General features: G+C 40.3%; 1 long non-coding RNA gene across 3 annotated transcripts; it reads left to right on the forward strand.

The window, feature by feature from the left end:
* The first annotated feature begins 135 nt into the window (after positions 1-135).
* On the forward strand, positions 136-17963 carry LOC127671255 (uncharacterized). Of its 3 annotated transcripts, XR_007974710.1 has the most exons (4): positions 136-946; positions 11280-11398; positions 15470-15577; positions 17786-17963. It is a non-coding gene; the product is annotated as an uncharacterized LOC127671255 (long non-coding RNA). The 3 variants fall into 3 exon arrangements; XR_007974708.1 differs by lacking the exon at positions 136-946 and having other exon boundaries at positions 10728-11398; XR_007974707.1 differs by lacking the exons at positions 136-946; positions 15470-15577 and having other exon boundaries at positions 10728-11398.
* The last annotated feature ends 3351 nt before the right edge of the window (positions 17964-21314 follow it).

A 21314-nucleotide genomic window follows, 5' to 3' on the forward strand; every position in this document is an offset into this window, starting at 1 on the left:
GCGCACGAGCGGAGGTAGCGCGGCTCGGACCGGGACTGGCGCTTCCCGGAGAGGGCGTTTAAGGGGAGGATCCGGCGAGCGCGTCCCCGCTTGGCGGGAGCGCGCCCGGGGTAGGGGTTGGGGGGGGTGGGGGACCTGAACTTGCAGCGCGCGGTGTGGAAAGGGTGGCCTGGAGTGCGGGGCGGGCGACTCGCGCCTCCGCGCGCCCCTCCCTCTCTTCCTTCCCTGCGCGCCGGGCTCCCGGCTGCCCCCGCCCCCTCCTGCGCTCCCCCCCCTTTCCCTCCTGCGGCGGCTTCCGATTGGCCGCCGGGCTCTGACGTCTGTGTTTCCATGACGTGTCGGGCCGGGGAGGGCCGCGGGAGGGGGCGGCGGGGGAGGAGGGGGCGGCGACTCCGTCAGTCACCGCCGGTGCCTGGGCGCGCGGCCGGGCGGCTCCTGCAACGTGAGGAAGCCGGAGAGCTACGACTGCCGCAGCAGCGGGACGCCCTTCACCTAGGGTCCCCGCTCTAGTCGCCCCCGGGGGGGGGGGGGCGAAGCCCGGTCACCGGATGGTAGAGCGGCTCGGCGCCCGCTCCCTAGCGGACCTGTCTCCTGTCCCGGACAGTGACGCACTCGCCCGACAGCCTAAGTGCCTTCCCTTTTGGGAAGAGAGCCCACTCGCCCTGTAGGCGCGCTGGCCCGGCCACCGACACCGGGGATCCCCCGCTGCAGCGCCCAAACGGTGTCCTCTAGCCGGTGCAAGCAGGCCTCGCAAGGTCCACGCTTGAAGTCCTCGTGTTTCTCTTTTGGACTGCTTTTTCCCCCCCTACCTGTGGCGAGCTAGTGGGTGTTTAATTCATAATACTTAAACCTTACCCTCTTCTTTCCCGAGGAGAAAGAAACGAAACGAAACGGAAAAAAAAAAAAAAATCATGCAGAGTACCGTGCAGGATTTAGATGGTAAAAGGTAACCGATTCTGGTCCAACCTCTTGAACATGTTGCAATTCAAAAGAAAACCGCTCGTCATTGCATCTACTTTCAAAAAGGATCTTGACTGTATCCACACATTTAGAGATGTGTATCCTGCCCCATCCTTCTGTAATCTCTGCTTGAACTAAATTGAACTAAAGGCCCCCCTCCCCGACCAATTTAGACCTTATTCGATTATTTTCAGCATCACTTAGACCGAGAAACAAACAAAACAAAAAAGTGTTCTGTAGTGTTTTTTTCAACCCTGAAATGGAAGAATTGGTAGTTTCATAGTCTTCTCAAAACACACGGATAAGGCAAGTACTGCCTTATGTATGTTTTCTGTTTGGTAGCATTTGTTTTAAAATAATATAAAGGCTTGAAAAGAAAACACTTGAGTTTGAAAGCAAATTTTCCATGATAAAACTGCTGAAAATAATTTTTCCATTTATATCTTCCACCAGGGTAGACATTACCAACCTCTGAGCTGTGTCCTTGACATGTAAAACTGGCACTGGGTATTTCTCTGTGTTTATCACAGAGAATTGGTCGATGTGGCACAAAAAATAGCCCATCCCGATACTATTTCAAATCTACAATTAGAAAACAAAATTAATTAAGATTCACTTAGGTAATTTCCAGTATTTTCTCACCCTGAAGAATCTTTCAGAATAACTCAGACACATTTATGGACTCTTGGCTGTTTCCCGGCTTTCCTCCAAGGAAGTCCCCATAGGAAATTGAATTATGCATCCTATTTTAATCAAGAATTTGACATTAAAGTATTAAGTGAATCACTGAATGCTACACCAGCAAAACCGATAATAGGTTAAACTTGAATCTGTTCACTTTGTGGGTTTGCTGTAATTCTAACTCATAAAATGCATGTTCTTAAAGTATATGTTCATGAAAAAAAACACTAAGCATCCTTACTATAGAACATGATTGCAATGAAATGTTTATTTGCATGCAAAGATGCACCCACAACTGAAAACATATATGTCCCAGAACATAGTTGTATGTACTTTATGTGAGATATGTACATGATAAACTTGCTCCCAGATAACCAGCATAATTGTACTGTATATTTGATCTGTGTGTTTTTATTCTTCAGATACAAAATTAAAGCTGAAACTAATATAGAAGCAACTGCGCATTAAGAAGTTCAATTTTTTTTCCGTTCCTACAAGGCTCCATCCTAAAACCTCCCCAAATTACATAGTTTTCGATGTAAAGTGCTGAAGTCATGCCTCTGTGTCTTATCTGAGCATATCATCTTCATCTTGGACTTAATTTATCCCATGGATCTAATTGATCTGGAGATATAGTAGTATATATTAAGAGCAACACAGTACAATTTTGTATTAAATAATAGGGTAGTTTTGTAAATGTGCTTTTTAGTTACAAAAGTTACTATTTGGGGTGTTATATTGAAGAAGCAATAACATATTTGGCAATTTTAATAGGTGCATTCCTTTCATTCCTTTTAATGGCATAATTGTATTGACATCTCTCTGGTAAATTGATTAGTTCAAGCTGTGTAACTCATGCAGAAAGTCCACAATGTAACTAAAGGTGAAGAGAAACATTAGACTCTTTATTCTCTTAAGAATCCCAGCCTAGCATGATTTCACACTTCCATAATCCCAGCACTCAGGAGGCAAAGATCAGGAGGATGGAGAATTCCAGGCCAGTCTGTAATACATAGGAAGACCCTGTCTTTAAAAGAACAGAGCATGGGGGTGGCTGGGGAGATGGCTCAGTGGACTGGGGTTCAATTTCCAGCACCCACACGGCAGCTCACAACTGACTCTAATGCCAGGATCTAATATCCTCACAAAGACATACAAGCAGGCAAAATACCAATGCACATAAAATAAAAATAAATAGATTTAAAAGCATCATGTGTATTAAGCATTGGAGCAAAATTAATACACCAACAGTAGTATGTTTTTAAAACAAGATAAATTCCCTAAATGGACTTTTCTATGTGAATATGTCAGTCCTGATCATAATACAAGAGGACGGAAGAGTGGAAAGAGGGAGAGGGTGGAGGGATATCAAATGCTTCCCAAAGCATAGTTATATATGTTCTCGAATTTCCATCAGCCCGGACATAGACAGACAGACAGACATTGCTTAGTTGAAAATCCACACAAAAAGTTACCTATTAGTAATGAATTAATTCCATTTGCTGGGTTAAATAGAGCAATTACAAGTAAGCCTAAGCCAGGCAGTGGTGGCACACGCCTTTAATTCCAGCACTAGGGAGGCAGAGGCAGGCAGATTTCTGAGTTCGAGGCCAGCCTGATCTACAGAGTGAATTCTAGGACAGCCAGGGCTATACAGAGAAACCCTGTCTTGAAAACAAATAGACAAACACACAAACAAAATCAAGTAAGCCTTAAACAAGAGTCTTCAAGTCACATAATACAACATTTTTATATATGAAAAACACAAAGCTGGTGGATGATATTTGATAGGAGTTGCTGAGTACCTACATACATAGTACCTTCTATGGAAAAGGCATCTTTACCACCCCCAAATACTGTATAATTTAGGCATATAGTATTGACCTCCAAATCTAAAGTCCAACAAATAGATCATACCTAAATGCTTAGGAAAATTTAGATCTGTAATGCACCATAAAAGATATACATAATTTAATAGAAAAGACATATATAGTAAAAATTCTCAGATTACCTGAGAATTAACAGTTTTACCACAATCATTTCTCTTGTCATTATTATTCACGCATATACTGATGGTCTTTGAGAGCCCTCACTTCCTTTAATTAGAACTCACTGCTTTTCACATTACTAATGATGAATTGTGATACATCATAAGGTTATAAAATGTGGGTGAAATAGTTACATAAAGTTTCAGTACAGTTTTCGTTATTTGCTTTTCTGTTGTTTTGTTTTTAGAATGGTTCTGGTTCCAAGGCTAGCCTGCAATTTATTTGTAGCCCGGGCTTACTTTGAAGTCCCACTTTTCATCTCCCTCCTCAGTGTCTAATGTGTTCCACTATTCTTCTCATCTGACAAACAGTATTCGATATATAATATATGCTCAAGAAATGTTCTTATTCAGAAATACTCATTCTGGTAACTCATCACAGAGTAAGCATTTCTACAAAAATGCACATTTGTTTAGTCAGATAGATAGCTATACAACACAATAACACACCTGTGAGACAGACTATTTGTAATCATCTTTAAAGCACAACACATTTAACTACAGGTCACTGCTTCATTTCACTGATGTAGTCTAAGCCTTCTCCAGCAAAGAATACCTTCAATTTCCTAAATGAGATAGGATTTTGGCTACCACTCACCAAAAAAGTAGACTAACGGTAGCTTTTATGAATGTAGGTTATGTTAGCTTGCTATGGAAAACACAAAGGAGAAAATAGGAAGGGCAGTTGGGCCTCCTGCCTCCATCCCACAGTGCGTGGTCTCCATGGCTCTCCCAGTAGCTCTCAGCCTTCCTAATCCAGCTCCTGTTGTGCCGAAGCCCAACCATCACATTGTTTTGTTGCTGCTTTGTAACTGAAATTTGCTGATCATGAATCATAATGCAGGTATCTGATAGGCAAGCTATTTGATATGAAACCTCAAAAGGGCTATAACCCATTTGAGAACCTCCGCTCAGAGCCATGTTGAAGCACAACATACTAGTGAGGAGTCTATGCTGGAGCAAAGCTGTTTGCTTCCTGGTGGCCGGAAGAGAGGTAGGGGATGAAGACAGGAGAGAGGAAGGAAGGCCAGGAACCAAGATTCAGCCTTCAGAGATACACTGCTTCCCCAGGGCCCTTCTCCCTCCAGGTAGGCCCGACTTTATTATAGCCCAGTGTCTTAGTCAGGGTTTCTATTCCTACACAAACATGACCAAGAAGCAAGTTGGGGAGGAAAGGGTTTATTCAGCTTACACTTCTGCATTGCTGTTCATCACCAAAGGAAGTCAGGACTGGAACTCAAGCAGGTCAGGAAGTGGGAGCTGATGCAGAGGCCATGGAGGGATGTTTCTTACTGGCTTGGTTCCCCTGGCTTGCTCAGCCTGCTCTCTTATAGAACCCAAGTCTACCAGCCCAGGGTGGCACCACCCACAAGGGGCCCTTCCCCCTGATCACTGAGAAAATGTCCCACAGCTGGATCTCATGGAGGCACTTCCCCAACTGAAGCTCCTTTCTCTGTGATATTCCAGCCTGTTGTCAAGTTGACACACAAAATCAGCCAGTCCATCCGGTCATCTTCAGACACATTAATGGATTTCTTCTCTGATGACTTTAGAGCTTTCATGATCTAGTCACCCTTGAGGCCCGTTGTGGGAACAAGCCTTCAGTACAAGAGCCTTTGGAAATCCTGCACATTGCAGTCCCACTTCAGAAGTTTAGAAGTAGGTGGTCCTATGCTGAAACCAGCAGCTGAACACGGATATCCAGAATGTGGTTCCTATCTTTCTGCCCTACCATCTCTGATATAATCTATCACCAGGAAAATCATCAGCAAAACTTTTTCCTGTTGATGTCCGATTCTAGTTGTTTTAGTCTGTTAGCTCATTTTTCATGTCATTTTTTAAAAAACTGTTTTGTTTTTGTTTTGTCTCATTTGCCCATCTCCTTTCAAGAAGAGCCGTAGCAATATGAATTACCTTGTAAGCAATGCAGATTTCTGGGCCAGAACTTCTCATTGAATCTCTCCAGAGTAGACAGTCCCGCTATGTGATTCTTGTGTGGAATGTTTTTTTCTTTGTGTATATGTGTGTGTGTGTGTATGTTGGAGCGTGTGTGTGTGTGTGTGTGTGCGTGTGTGTATGTGTGTATATTGAATCGTGTGTGTGTGTGTGTGTGTGTGTGTGTGTGTGTGAGAGAGAGAGAGAGAGAGAGAGAGAGAGATTTCACATATACCTGAATGTGGGGGCCAGAGGAGAATCTCTGTTGTCTGTCTTCCAAGGGCTATCCACTCGGGTTTTTTGAGACAGGATCTCCCAATGGCCTAGAGTATGCTCATTAGGCTAGATTGACTGGCCACCAAGCCCCAGGGATCTACCTGTCAGCTCTTTCCCAGTGCTGGGATTGCAGATACATACCTCCATGTTCAGGGCTTTCCCATGCTCACCTTGCCTAGTTCTAACAGTAAATTCCTGCTTTTCAGCGTTGTTCTCTGGGTGACAAGGTAATGCTGTTTTATTTACAAAGTATTTATCGAGCCTGAGCAATGTCCTCTGGAGTCACTAAGGCAGGAAAACAGGAAATATTCTACTTAAAAGACATTAGTATCAAGGTGATAGCTCATCTAGTCATTTACACAAAGATACTTTTATTAAGCTCTTACTGGGAGCCAGGCCTAGCAGAATTTGGTACCAAGTTAACACCAATTCACTAAGCTCACATGAGTAAACACAGCAATGAAGTGTCATTTCTCTGATGGTGAATTCTAAGTGTAGGCACATAGCTTGATTGTGTTCTTAACCTGTGTGGAAACCTCTTTCAGGGTCTTTTAACTTTTCTTCTTCCAAATAGAAATATAGCAAGAAAGCAATCAACCAGTCATAAAAAACAAAAACAAAAAACAAAAAACAAAAAACCAAGTCACTAGAGGTCATTTTGATGATCGGTGTGCTTTGGTGTCAGCGGATCAGGCAGCAGGAAAAGAATGTTGATAGGTATGGAGAACTAGAGGATGGTGGAATCTAGAATGTACAGGTCAAGAAAAAAGAAAACAAGCCGGAGTTCAGAGGGAAGAAGATACAGGGCACACAAACACTAGTCCTCACGTACCAGCTAACACCATCAGCCAGGAGGAAGCTAAACTACACGCTGACCTGGGTAGATTGGACGAATTAAAAGATGATTAAAAAAATAAGTCATGTATAGATTTTTCCAAGGCCTAGTAGATTTTGAGTGATTTTACAGCAATATGAGTTTTAGGACATTTTATCAAAACTCAGAATTGGGATTTCCCCCCCTCTCCCATTTGGCTTCAGTACATGAGAGTCAAGGATGCAGTGCACAGCTTCTTAGCAAGAACAGAGACCTGATAGAGCATATGAGTCTTTTTCTGACTTCCAATAAAATGCCACAGACTGGATGGCTAAAACAACACAAATGTATCTTCTCACTGTTCTAGAGTCTCTGGTGAGTTTCCCATGAGGCGTCTCTACATGACAAACTCTTTCCTCACAGTCACGCCACTATGGGTAAAAGTGAGTGGAAAGAGAATGTCTCTCCTCCTTACAAGAATGCTGTCCCTAGGTTAAGCACTCATTGTTACAAACCTACTCCATTTTAATTACTTGTGTAAAGGCCTCGTCTCCAGGCAGGCACAATGAGTGCTAAGGATTTCAACACATGAATGTTAAGAGGCTCCAATTCAGTTCATAAGCAGATGGATGTTTTGGTAAGTTTTTAAGAGTTCACATATGAAGCCTCTTCAGATCTGCTGGATTAGATTTCCTGTATTATGTAACTCTGCTCCTCAAATGTTTGTGGGTGGTGCATATAAATGGTACTGAGAATGTAGGAACCAATACCGATATGGAACAGAGTATAAAGACACAAGAAATTTGTAAGTCTGGGAATAGAGGACTCAAAGGCAGAGGAACCAGCACACCATAGACAGATGTTAGCCCAGGGGATGATTAGATCTGGGAATAAGCCAGATGCATACAATCACAAAAGTTTACTGATAACATGTGGCAGGATATGGTCGAAGCAACAAAGTGGGGGTGTGTGTTCTGTGTCCCCATAAAAATCATATGTTCAAGTTCTAATCCCCCAAACTGATCAAGAAGTGAGAATTCTAAAGAACCTTCATAAGTAGAATTAATTTGCTTATAAAGTAGGCCAGAAGACTTATTCTGTTCTCTCTACCAACTCAGGACACAGATGTTACTGCTTATGAACAAGAATTGATCCTCACCGGAACTGATCCTCTTATCTTGATCATGGTCTTCCTGGCCTCCAGAAGTGCAGAAAGAAGCCTCTGTTGCTTATAAAATATTGAGTCCCTAATATTTTGTTAGCAGTCTGTATGGGCTACATATGATACCATGTAAAGTTAGAATCCTGCCTCTCACCATGGTGGGCTGGCACTGGTTCCACCCGGTTCACTTACGCCAGGTGAACAATCATCATGGAGACTTGATTTCTGCCCAAAATTGAAAAGAGAGAGGAAAAAAAAAAGCACAAAACGAAGCAAGCAAGACATTAAAGAAAACCAGCCTAAAAGCTTCACTAGGAAACCAGTTGACACTGAAGACAGGAGTGTCAGAGCAGCAACTAGAAATGGTAAAAAAGAAACAATTAGCCCGATGGCTAACTGTATTGACAACATGGGTAGAGAGACAAAGGATATTTTCTACAGAGTTCATCAGGACATCACTCTCCTAGAATGCCATATTTGAGTGTAATGCTGTTGGCTTCCTAAGAGACTCTCTCATACTCAGACACTGGAGGTTTCCACGTATACCTCACAGAATAAAGAGAAATGGGCAAGGATGCCAGAGTGAACACAGATGTGATGGAAGAGTTGACTAACGGCCCTCTCGTAGTGACTTGTCATAGAGGCTAGTTTCTCTGTGGTGTCCTTATCAGAAGATGGCCCTGGAGGCACAAGAGGTTGTTAGAAAGCTTATAGCTCATGAGAAGAAGCAAGAGCTTTGCTGCACCCTCTCCCACACTCCCACACACACCACCGTTAGGAGTGTCTGGAGGCCTGCCACTCCGAAGGCATCCACAGCCAGCCAGAGGGGACTGCAAATGGAGCCTTGCCAAAAGGAGACTGGTGATTTCTCCTCACTGTGCTCCTTGTCTTCAACAGTGGAGGAGCTATGTCTTAGGAAAGTGAGAGAGGGATAGGGAGAGGGGGGGAGGGAGAGAAGGAGAGAGGGAGAGGGAGTGGGAGAGAGAGAAAGAACACAGAGGTACAGAGACTGAGCCAGCTCTCCCCCAATACACCCAGATAGTGATGGGGAGGGAAAACCTTTGGTGCCGGTGATCTTACCCTTTCATTGTTGAAAGGCCCAGAAGGTAAAAGAGTCTCAGTCAGAGGCCTTGGGTTAACTGTTTACATCTTCTTCCAAGCAAAACTCTTCAGTTGTGCTTATGGCCATAGCTCAGTAGGCTCGCGTGTTTAAAATGAGAATACACAAGAACACTGGAAAAAGATGTAGCAACTGCAAATCATAATCTTGTGAAAACAGCTTGAATAGCTATCTAAGGTGTACTGACAAGGAGTTTCCTCTTTGTTGGTTAGTTTACATAGTGCCTGAAGGCGCTAAGCAAGCTGCTAGGGGAGAAAAGGTAACAGCTGTCTTCTCAGCTGTGAACAGCATGAACTATCATACCAACTACCAGAGAAAATACACTCACTGGTACCATACTGGCATGGACGCTTTGGGGGTAACCAATCACTCTCTGCTTGGATTGAGGTTCACTCTGCATGAGATAGTTCATATCTGGTACTGGACATTCAGTCCAAACACTTCTATTGAGGAAGTCTTAGGCACTAGATGAGAGCTCTGCTGTTTAGCTAAATTGGCATGACTTTAAGCTACCTTCTCAATACATTTTATGCCCACAGATAAATGCTAGGTCGCCACCTGAATTGGAGAAGCCTCTCTTTTGGAATGGATGACATAGAATGCAGCCCTCATAGCTCCTTGAGTTGCATTTGAACCATTCACTATAAGGCTCAGAGAAAAATGCAGAACGGGAGACAGGAAGAGGGTAAAATACAGAAAAGGGGAGAAGGGCTGTGAAATGCTGTTTTTCTGATCACGACATAGCTGCCATTGCAGTTGTGATCTGACAACTATGTTACTGAGCCTGCATAATACTAGGCCTGTCAATAGTTAATTCTTAATTAAGGAGGGGCTCCCAAGCCCTGCCCCTCCCTGAACTATTGGCTACTGATGGATTCTGGGGGATGGGCAGTCACACAAAATAAGAAATGAATGTGGGAAAGGGCCTTGCAGGAAGGACAGGGAAGGTATTGAAAGTGGGAGGAGAAGGAGAAGAACGCATAGGAGGTAAAGTCACCAGAATCCGTACATCCCTGTATGGAATTGTCAGTGAAGACGTTTTTAAAATTCTTTTTAAAATAAGTCATTTGTCCATGGTTAATTTCACTTTATTCACTCAATTTAACAAGTCCATTTTCTTTTTTCACTTTTTAAATTTTCTTTTTTATTAATTTATGTGTTCACTTTACATTCCAATATCTACCAGCCCCATCTCTCCTCCCTGTACTCCATCACACAGACCCTACCCCATTCTTCCCTCTCCATCTCCTCAGAGAAGGGGGAGACCCCCCTCTTCCCTGATATAATGAGAACATTTTCAAATCATTTCCATGAATATAAACTATAAGAACTTAGTGTACCATCAGACGTAAGTATAATTTTGGTAAATTTAGAGCAAGCCTCAAACAACAGCACTTGTTTATAGGGTTTCAGGAACATTTCACAGTTCATATCATTATGAAAGTCCATATTGTTTCTCTGCTAAATGATACGAAGATATGGTGATTGTACTTGAATATATTCAGTTCTCCATGGGCTATGACTCTTCTACTGCTATTATTATATGTGGATATGACTCTATGTATATGTTAATGTTTTTTAACATAGTCTTAGTGTGGCTAAGATCATAAGAAATGAAAAATTTCTTCCATATGCTTACAAATGGTGGGCCTTTTTCTGTTATTTTGATGTTGTATACATATTTTGTCATCCTTCTCTGATTGTAATATCCATTCACACTTTCATTTACAGTTCCTCTCCATCAATTTAAAAATTAAAGGAGGGTCCCTTAATAACCTTAAATCCTTCCTACTTCTGAGTCTTAGACATCTTTCTCCTGATTTTTGGAATCTTATCTGTCATTATTAAAAATACAAAAATAATTACAATGCCTCTTTAAATTAACTGATTTTTCTATCTGCAATGACCACGTGTGTGTGTGTGTGTGTGTGTACATATATACATACATACACACTACAATATGTATAATATATTGTGCTGGAGAGGTTTCTGTCAACTTGACACAACTAATATTTTTTAAATTAGTGATTGCTGGAAGGAGGGCCCAGCTGCATTGTGGATGGTATCATCCCTGGGCTGGTGGTTCCAGGTTCTAGAACAAGCAAGCTGAACAAGCCATGAGGAGCAAGTGAGAGCCTGCATCCCTCAAAGGCCTCTGTATCAGCTCCTGCCTCTAGGTTCCTGCCATGCTTGAGTTCCTGTCATGACCCCCTTCAATGATGAACAGAAATATGGAAGTGTAAATTGGATAAACTTTTCCTCCCCAACTTGCTTTTGGATACAGGGTTTCATCACCATGATAAAACAGCAGCATCAGTGGAGCGGAGCCAGCCAGAGCTTAGAAGACAAGCTGTGTGCTGCAGAGGGAGTAACCCAAGGCCTTCGGAGGGAGCCCAGAAGATTGTGAGTAAACCCCAGATATTGGACATTGAGTTCTTTATACTTTTGGAGCTTGGTTTTATTTTAATTTGATTGAGACTATTCCCCGGTTCTTCCCTCTGGAACTAAGAAAGTGTTCAGTTTATTTTTGATTTTACAGGACCCTGCAGTTGAGATGCTTTGAATTTTATAATACTGGAATTTGAAAGAGGTTGGCTATTTTAAAGAGACTGAACATTTAATGTGTTTGAATTTGTAAAGACTGTGAGACTGTTAAAAGTTATTTATATTTTTAATGTGGGATCTTGGGAAATGAATGAGAAAGAAAGGCTTGTGGGTTAATGGTGATGTGTTTGCTGTCAAGTTATTATGGGGTCAGTCATGCTGGATCGTTTTATGTCAACTTGACACAAGCTAAAGGCATCTCAGAGGAGGGAACCTTAATTAAGAAAATGATTCTATAAGATCAGGCTGTAGGCAAGTCTGTAGGGCATTTTCTTAATTAATGATTTGATGGGGAGGGTTCAGTTCATCATGGTTAGTGCGCTCCCTAGGCTGGTAGTCTTGGGGTTTAGAAGAAAGCAGGCTGAACAGGGCATGAGGAGCACGAGGCAAGCAGTACCTCTCCATGGCTTCTGCATCAGCTCCTGCCTCCAGGTTCCTGCCCTGTCTGAGTTCCTGTCCTGACTTCCTTTGATGATGAACTGCAATGTGGAAGTGTAAGCCAAATAGACTCTTTCCTCCCCAGCTTTCTTTTGGTCATGATGTTTCATCGCAGCAATAGAAATCTGAATGAGGACATTTACATACATGTATAACATACATACATACATACATACATACATACATACATACATACATAATTTTTATATTTTCCAAACTGAACATTTAACATTAAAGATGATGTAATAATAAAACAACCAAAAGCAGGTGTCTCATGCAAATAATCCCAGCCCATGAGAAATAAAGGTAGAAAAACCAAAGTTCAAGACCATTCTTGGCTATCCAGTGAGTTCAAGGGCAGCTGTTGTAATTATTGCAGAAAAAAGAGATGGCATAGGATGTGGTATCTAGACTTAAGGTCTTACCATATTTGGTAGCACTAGTAATTCACAAAATAGTAAGAAAGAGAAGTTGAAAGAAGTAAATGAATTATGATGGTGTTGTGTGTTCTGTATAAACTTATGTTGGGGAAATTTAAATGAACTGAAATATTAAACTTGACTTTGAGGAAGAGGAGGTTAGATACGAGGTAACCTGGACTAGAACCTCAGTCCCAAAGTTTACTACCTATATAATCTTGTTTAACCAGTTCCATATCATCTCCGGTTAGCTTAGTTTTCCTCTGTGTAAAAACACCAACTTTCTAGGCCTCTTTTGAGAATAAAGTTGCACAATGCAATTTTCATAGTAGAGATTCAATGACTAGGTCTTTAACCCCTGCCCTACATAATCTGTCACATTTTAGAATGAGTCTTAATATTAATTGTGCAGTAGTTTTCAATCCTCCTAACACCCCACACTTTAATATGGTTCCTCAGGTTGCGGTGACACCCAACCATAAAATTACTTTTAATGCTACTTCATAATTGTAATCTTGCTGCTGTTAGGAATTATAATGTAAAGGGTTTTGGAGACAGAGGTTTGCCAAGGGTCATTACTCACAGGTTGAGAACCACTGCATGCACCTATTGTATATAAAAGTAATGTAATGAGTGAAATTTAGTTAAAATTCATGCAGCTTCAAAGGGAAATTTGAAATTTTATAATCCATGTTCATCATTGCAAGGGAGATTTTTGAAAGTTTAAGGAAGTTTGAAATAATAAAGACATTGAGATTTGTTTGACATAATTAATAATGCTAATTCATATTACTTTTGATCAGATAAAATATTCCCTTCCATCTTAAAAGACCATTACAATACAAGTTAAGGTTAGTTAGGGAGCTAGATAGACATAACAAAAACTCAAAAAAAAAAAAAAGTTTTAGTAGTGATTAAACAAGAGAGAATATGGGCTCTCTCCTGAAAATAAATATAAAGAATTTGTATTTGGTTGCTTTTTTATTGCTAAGCTAAAATGCCTTGACCAAAAGCAACTTATGGAAGACTTGATCTTGGCCAACAGGTCCATGGGGCTAAGAGTCCACTGTGGTGGGTCGCCATGACAGTAGGACTAGGACATGTCTCAAGTATAATCACGAAGCAGAGTGTGAACCAGAAGTAGGGTGAGGCTATCAGCTCTCAAAGCCTAGGACCAGCTCCGGACTTCCTCCAGCAGGGCGGGGCTGTCTCCCTAAACAGGGCTCAAACTCCCGAGCCTGTGGGGGATTTTTTTTTTTTTTTTATTCAAACCACCACACCATCCATTTTTAAGAACGTAAAACAGAACATAAGATGGCCACTGGATTCTGAACCAGAGCCCAAACAATGGACACCAAGCTAACCCAACAAGTCCTGCTATCCCATCCCAGCAGCTGTGAGCTGATTAAATAGCCCAGATTGCTGCGCTGAACTTTAGTACTGCCATTTACAGAACGACTTCAGAGGATGCGCTATTAAAGTCTGGGTTTTATCAGAAGAAGGCAGCACTTTTTTTTTAAAGCAGCCCTTAAAATTAACATACTGGATAAGCTGCTTATTATAGATATGGCCAAGAGATCCTCCGTATAGATTCAGAAGTGAAGCAGTGAATTTCTAAGTCAACTAATGAGATTATTGCACTGAGACCAAAATCTAAAAATAGCACTTTAGATAACCCAAGAGCACTTTGAGAAGTGAATTTATACTCTATATGGTCATTTCTAAAATGACAAAAGCCACATTGATAACCACTAATATACTGGAATGTCTCTGTGCTGAAATGTGGAGCAATTCTCTACTTAATTAACTTAGAAATATACCAGCAATAATTGGAATATATGAGGAAAGAATATTTTAAGTCACCGTGAACTATACTTCTCTCATTAATTAATCTTAGTATTTAAGCCTTAAAATTTATATTGAAATAGCCAAACAATAAATTAGCTCTTATTCATAAGTCAGTTCTGACAACTATCAAGTTGTTTGTTTTATTTAAGTTGTTGTAAGGGAAGGCATAGAGACATTTACCAACAAGACATTTTGGAGGCCATAGAAGATAGCTAATATTTCACATATCCTAATATAGTGGATACTCAGGAGGACATGTAGAAAAGTGGTGAACTCTTTATAGTTCTACTAATTTCTCTCTAAAGCAGGAGAAGTAACACGTAGCTTACATTTCTTTCGGTGATATAATGAAGTGAGATAACAGCTTTGGAACAGCTCCACATCCTTGAAACTTATTACAGGAAAAAGTCATTGTGTACAGCAAGACTCTTCATCTAGACGAGGAAGTTCCCCGAGCTGTGTTGGCCTGGGCTCTCACATGTGGGAAGCAGTGCTATCTACAAATGAATATAGGATCCATCTAGAGACTCCAAACATCTTCCTAAACAATTTAAAGTAGGAATCAGACTTTCTTCAAGACTGCTCTTTAAAAGCTATTGGAATAAAAACAAATTATATGAGTATTCATTATCATGGTAGTTTTTTTTCCTATAAGATTTAACAGTTTGGAAAAAAATGTGAACTTTTACAAATATCTTCTCTAGCTGACCCAAGCCAAACCATGCCTTGGTAAGATCCTATAGTGAGCTCTTGCCTTTGTCCCCAGCCCCAGCTTCAGCCACTGATTGGTGGGTTATCTTCTCATGTGCAGGCTGTATAGTTGGAAGAAGGCCCTAGGGCAAAAATGGTAGTACTTGATAAAGAGAAGTAATGGACAGGGAATGGATTTTAAAGTGAGAAATGGTTGAAGAGTGGAGTCTACTGCTGCTGTCAGGAAATGAACTGGATAAAATTTAGATAGTGTGTGAAGGAGAGAAAGCATGGTGAATTTAGAGGAAATCTAGTCAAAGGATCTTTAAGTCACCAAGGCAATGATGACCAAGATGTTGTGTTAGTGTAGGTAAGTTGTCTTTGAGTATCAGGAATATTAACTGGAAAGGGTAGTTTATCTACCCATAGGTAGTCATTTGCTTGATAGAAGCAATCTTTCTTGTTTATTCAACAGTAAGGAACTAGCTACATTTCGAGCTCCATAATAATATGGTAGGCAAGACAGACACGAGGATCCTCGTCTGGTACGAAGAACAAAGAAAAGCAATTCTAGTGTAACGTGGTAAGTGCCAGGCATTGACGTGTGCGTGGGAGCTTAAGAGAAGAGATGATGTCCATTTTGAAGCTTGAATTTTGAAAGATCAGCTTGGGCTTGAGGGGTAAAAGGAGGGAAGTTTCCTGTAGAAAGAGCAATACATGCAAAAAAAACAAAAACAAAAACAAAAACAAAAACAAAAACAAAAACAAAAACAAAAACCAAACCAAACCAAAACAAAGCAAACAAGGAAGTTGAGGAAATATTAGCTTTTACACACATTGCAGGCTTTTCATAATGGTCCAAGCATATGATGAACTGAAAGCTGATTATATAGGAATGAAGTTGGAGGGATAGCAGTGTCTTAAATGTGATGGGGAGAACCTTAGCACCTACAGTCCCATTCCTCAGGAGGCTGGGGCGGGAAGGGTACGGGGACTTCTTCGAGGCCAGCTCTGCTTACTTAATCAATTCTAAGACAGACTGAGTTACAGAGTGAGGCACTGCTGCCAAACAAAGGAAGGCACAATCAGCATCAATACTAACAACACAGGGAATGCAGCAGTAGAGAGACAGACTGGAGGAGAAACATTTGGAGATTTGTATTCTGTAAGATTCTGCTCTCCATTGATGGCTGTATTTACAAGGGATATTTCTCTTGTTGGTTATTGATACCAATTGAAACATCTGAATCAGATAAAATATTTTAGAATGTTAAAGATTAGATATGTATGTGTGTGTATGTATGTATGTATGTATGTGTATATGTATGTATGTATGTGTGTATGTGTATATATATCCTTGCTGATAATCTTAGGTGATGTGTGGGGAAGAATAAAAGGGGGAAATGAGATAGGATAGTAAGAGAGTTAAAATAAAGAATTTAAATATATGAGAGGAATACAAACACATAAGAGAGGCTAAAATAAACAACTTAGAGGTTAAAATAAAAGAACAGAAAGTAGAGAACTCCCCTTTAGAACAAATTTTTGAACAATGTATAACACATGCACACAGACACACACATACATGATGAAAATTTTATACCTATGAAACCTTCCATTATATATGCGCAGGGTTCCTATAAATACTGTAACTGACTTAACTCTAAAGATATGGGTAAAAATATAGTTTGCACTTGACATTAAATATCTACTGAAGCTAAAATTGTCACATTCAATCAGTTGCCATTAATGACAATTAGAAAATATTGATCTTGGAAGGAGCCCAACGGCAAAACCATTCCAAAAGGAAACAAAGCTTTCATAGTGAAAACACAAAGCACAACCCTGTCAGCAGCAAATAAACACAGTGGAGCCCCCCAAATGGCCTACGCAGTAAGATGAAATGATAGGAACTTCAAGCTCTCGTTCTGTTTGGGCAAGTTCTTGGTCGACATTCAAGAGGTCATTTCTGGAGGTGCTCTGTTGCTTCCTTCCTGCCTCTGTCATCTTTTGAACAGCAGGTGCTCTCTTGCAACTCAGGCTCCTTCTTCCTGTTGCTTCACCCCAGCCTCATTTCTGGAAAGATCTTGAGTCTCCTTCTCATGCTATACATTTAAAGGATAGATGATGGTATGGATTCTAGGGACCCAACTATTGAGGGACATAGTTTTGATTAGCAAGCAGTCACTCCTTTGGTGGGTCTCAAATAAGAGAACATTTAGGAACTTCCTCCATTGATGTGTTTAGTTCTTTACTTCCAAAACTGCTCAATACTTATGCTATCATCTAATGACTTTTTATTGTGCAAACATTTCTCTGTCTATTTGTTTCCTTCCCCCAAAAGGGATGTGTAGCAATTGCCCAGTTCACATTATTATGGTGATGATGGTGACTCAGGACACTGAAAGACATGTGACTTTCAGACTTTTCCCCTATGACATTTTCCACTACAGTTCATGTAGTGCATGTGCTAATTGCAGGCATCCCGTATAATGATTTGTAAAGTTTTCCATGACTGCAGAGATGCCTAGACTTTTAATACTCTATGTGGACAAAAGTCCATTTTCCTCTCTTGTTGTTTCCTTGTTTGGCTGCCAAGCTTTCTGATAGCAACCTAATGAGCAAAGAGTAAACTATTATCGCTTTAATTGGTCTCCACTGGCTAATTCTTAGGAGGCTTTTAGAAATGCATTTATTATATAATTAAGAGATTTGTGATTCCTTTTAAGTCATCGGCCATAAAAGGCCTGGTTTAATATAATAATTACAGTCACTTCTCCTGTTGCTCTAGGTCAGCAGTCGAGTCTCACCCTTGGAGATTGTTTTTTCAAAGTCAAGTTGTCCCTGTTCCGGTGCTCCCTGTGATCTGCTTCCTTCACAACCCAACTTCCGGTGTGCTTCTCATTCGTAAAAACCATAACCTCATCAAGTTCACAAAGATTAAAATCAAATTAAAATTAAAATTAAAATCTGTTTGTGCCCATTTCTCCCTTACTACTCTGATTCTCACATCTATGCCTTTGGAGATGCTCTACTTTAACACTCAAAACTGTAGCGTGGTATCTTAGGCCATTGTAAAACATATTCTAGGGAAATATTCTGAGTTTAAAATATGGAACTGACAAATAGAACATTTTTAGAAGTCAAGAAAGTTTTCTATTGCGTTTGTTGCATATCTATGTGTCTAAGCTTTTATTCTGAACTCTCTTGCCCTTGATTTCTGACTGCTTTATGTTTTGATTTTTCTTGAGCATGTCTAGATTCTTCCTTGGTGCTTGTGTAAGCTGTTCTCTCTTCCTTGTCAACAGGCATGCTTACAAATTGGAATCTTGGATTGCCTGGTCTTAACTTTCTCTCTCTACTCTGACAGCACAGAGTGTGCGCATGGTAGACACAGTTGACATTCTTTGATATTTGATAGGGAATTAGCTAATGAAAGATTTAAAATAGTAATGTAGGGACTAGGCTTGGTGGCCCATACTTGTAATACCAGTATGAGATGGAGGCAGGAGAATCACTTTGAGTTGGAGGTTAGTCTGGGCTACCATTGAGACACTGTGTCTCAATGAAACTATCTCAATCTGATTACACACTGTTGGTGGTAAAATATTCATGCTAATAACACTGGTAGCATTGTGAGGGCTGGAAATGCCAGTATCTTAATGCTACCATGGCCCCTCACCTGTGATGCTTAGAACTTGGAATTAGATACTCGCTTGTTTACCTTTCTAACATTGCATTGAAGATAATTCTGATTCCAATTTTAAGTAAAATGAATGTGACTTATAAAGCCATTTCTATAACAAATGAAAAATTGTGTTGACAGTTCCCTATTATTAATTTACTAGTGGTAACCTTGCTTTTGTTTAAAGAATTTGTTCCATTGTTCACACTAGCTTGGATAGCAACTAAACTGGTTGGGAGACAGATAAATCTAAGTTAATGTAGCACTTTCTTTTCCTTTCAATATAAATATTTAATTGTGTCATGAAAAACTGTGACACGTGGTGGGATTGATTCTCCCTGTAAGTAGGGCACTAGTTACAAATCTGAAAAATGAACTAACACTTTCTAAGTCTTTCTGAGTGACGATTCTAGGCACTTGAAATTATTCTCTTTAATCCTCATTGTACCTTACAAGCTAGATATTATCGCCCTTAATTTACAGATGAGAAATTAAGGTTAAATAGGTTGCCCACAGTTGCAGTTAGTATTAGGAAGAACAGGATTACGACACAGGGCTGATTCTAAAGTTTGTTTCCTTTTTCGTATTCTTAAAATAGGTTCTTCCTGCTCATTCTGAGGGTGGAAAGCAGCTTTGCAATCAATTATAATGCTTACCAGAGCCCACTGCTTTGGTGGAAAAGGGCAGGGGTTCTGGAGTTGAAATTCCTGGACACCTATCTCGGTTCTGTCACTCATTAATTATGGTATTACTGTTTCATAATCTGTAAAATGGGTGGGAGTATAACAGTCTCCATGCAATAGTATGGTTTATACGGACACAGAAAATACATACAAAGTAGTCAATGAAGTGGTCAATATAGTGTTTTATACACATTTTCCAGGATTTTAATCTCCCCATAAATGTCAATATTCAAGGCTGGGCTTTCTTAAGGCCGTGGGTTTGATCCCTGAAACTGGAAAAAGAAGTTGGCTCATTGTATGCATAAGCTATAAATTTTCATGTTGGCTACTTACATCTGGCTCATTTGGCAGTCACTGTTCTATTTTAGATCCCTACCCAATTTTACATGTTCTTTTTTTTTCTTTGATACATGCAGAAGATTAAAAACTGCCAATAAATTCTCCACAAATCCTCCCTTTGAGAATGTTTCTCTCTTGAAAACAGACTAGACTTCATAATCTGCTTAATGAACAGGCCAAGACAGAGTGAGAATTTTCAGGCTGAGTGTGTTAGTACAGCTACCACACATCTCTGAATGCTCACTAAGGGAACTCTCAGTCTCCAATAAACAAAAGCATTGAGACTTCCACACTGGAGAAATGTAGGTGACCCTAGCCATCGGATCCAGATAAGCCTGCTCTTCCTCTTATCCTCCTCAAGTAAAGCTGTCTTGAGTCTTCCAGACAAGGTCATCTGCCCCCTCATTATTACTGGGTGCCTTTAGTGAAAAGAAGATTCCTCCTCACTTAGGCCTGCCACAGTTGTTGACCCCACAGACTCATGAATTCTAGCAAAATGCTGGTTATTTTAAGCTATTGCATGGTGGACTAGTTTATTACATTAACAATGAATAACCAAAAATGAGTTGTTGTGGGGTTTTTTTTGTTTTAGTTTTATTTCTTTATTTTTGTTTATTAAAAATCAACTATTGTGTCAACAACTGTTTTCATATGTGGGTGGATTTTTATCTATGAGTGACCTAAACAAGGTTATTGCTGTCATTATGGTCGCCGTAAAGTCATGGTTCTCAGGGAATGAAACCAATAGGCTTAGAATATAAAGGTACAAAGGGAGATTCAATGAAATAAGTCAGGTAGCATTGGAAACCCAGAAGTCTTGGAGTCTGTTGTCTTTAGTCAGCAGAAGTGAGAAACATGTGGTAATAAGCCTGAGGCTTAAGGCCTTGAGAACCGGTGGGAGGACTGTTGTTCAAGTTTCAAAACTTAGGAACCAGGAACTCTAGAGATTCAATGGTAGGAAAAACTGTATGTCTCAGCTCTAGTTTTTTTTTAATAAAGCAATTTTCCCCTTTCACAGCATTTTTATTCAGACTATTAACATACTGAAGGCATCTTAGCCATCTTAGAAAGGGTAACCCTGTATTGCTCAGTCTACCAGTTTAACTCTCTCTCTGACACTCCCAGACACACCCTGACAGAATGCTTGTCCACCTAGCAGAGGATATTTAATTTGGTTTAGTTAGAAACTTAACTATATTAAAATTAACCCTTTCAGTCCCATTCTACAAAAGTCACAGACAATAAAAATAGACAAATCCAAGTGTTAATTTCCAAAATTCACAAATATTACACAGCAAATAACCAGTGTAAAGAGATATCGGCCAGGGTAGACCTGTGTGGCCAGTGGAAAATTGAAGGGAACTTTAAAACTATTCAGCTGCTCATTCATTCCTCATTAATCTACTGACCTCTTAATCAAACAACTGTTTAGTAACTGCTCTGTGCTTAGTATTGCCTAAGATAATCCTAATGCATCCTGAGGTAACCATTATATCACAATAGCATTCTAGGAATATGCCATCAAAGAGGTACACACCTAGAGCTGTCTGGCACAATAAAATGGAATTTAGCTCAGTCACGAGGATACCAGAAGTTCCTGTTTCACTTAAAAT

This window comes from Apodemus sylvaticus, chromosome 20 (assembly GCF_947179515.1).
Source record: "Apodemus sylvaticus chromosome 20, mApoSyl1.1, whole genome shotgun sequence".
NCBI classification, from domain to species: Eukaryota; Metazoa; Chordata; class Mammalia; order Rodentia; family Muridae; genus Apodemus; species Apodemus sylvaticus.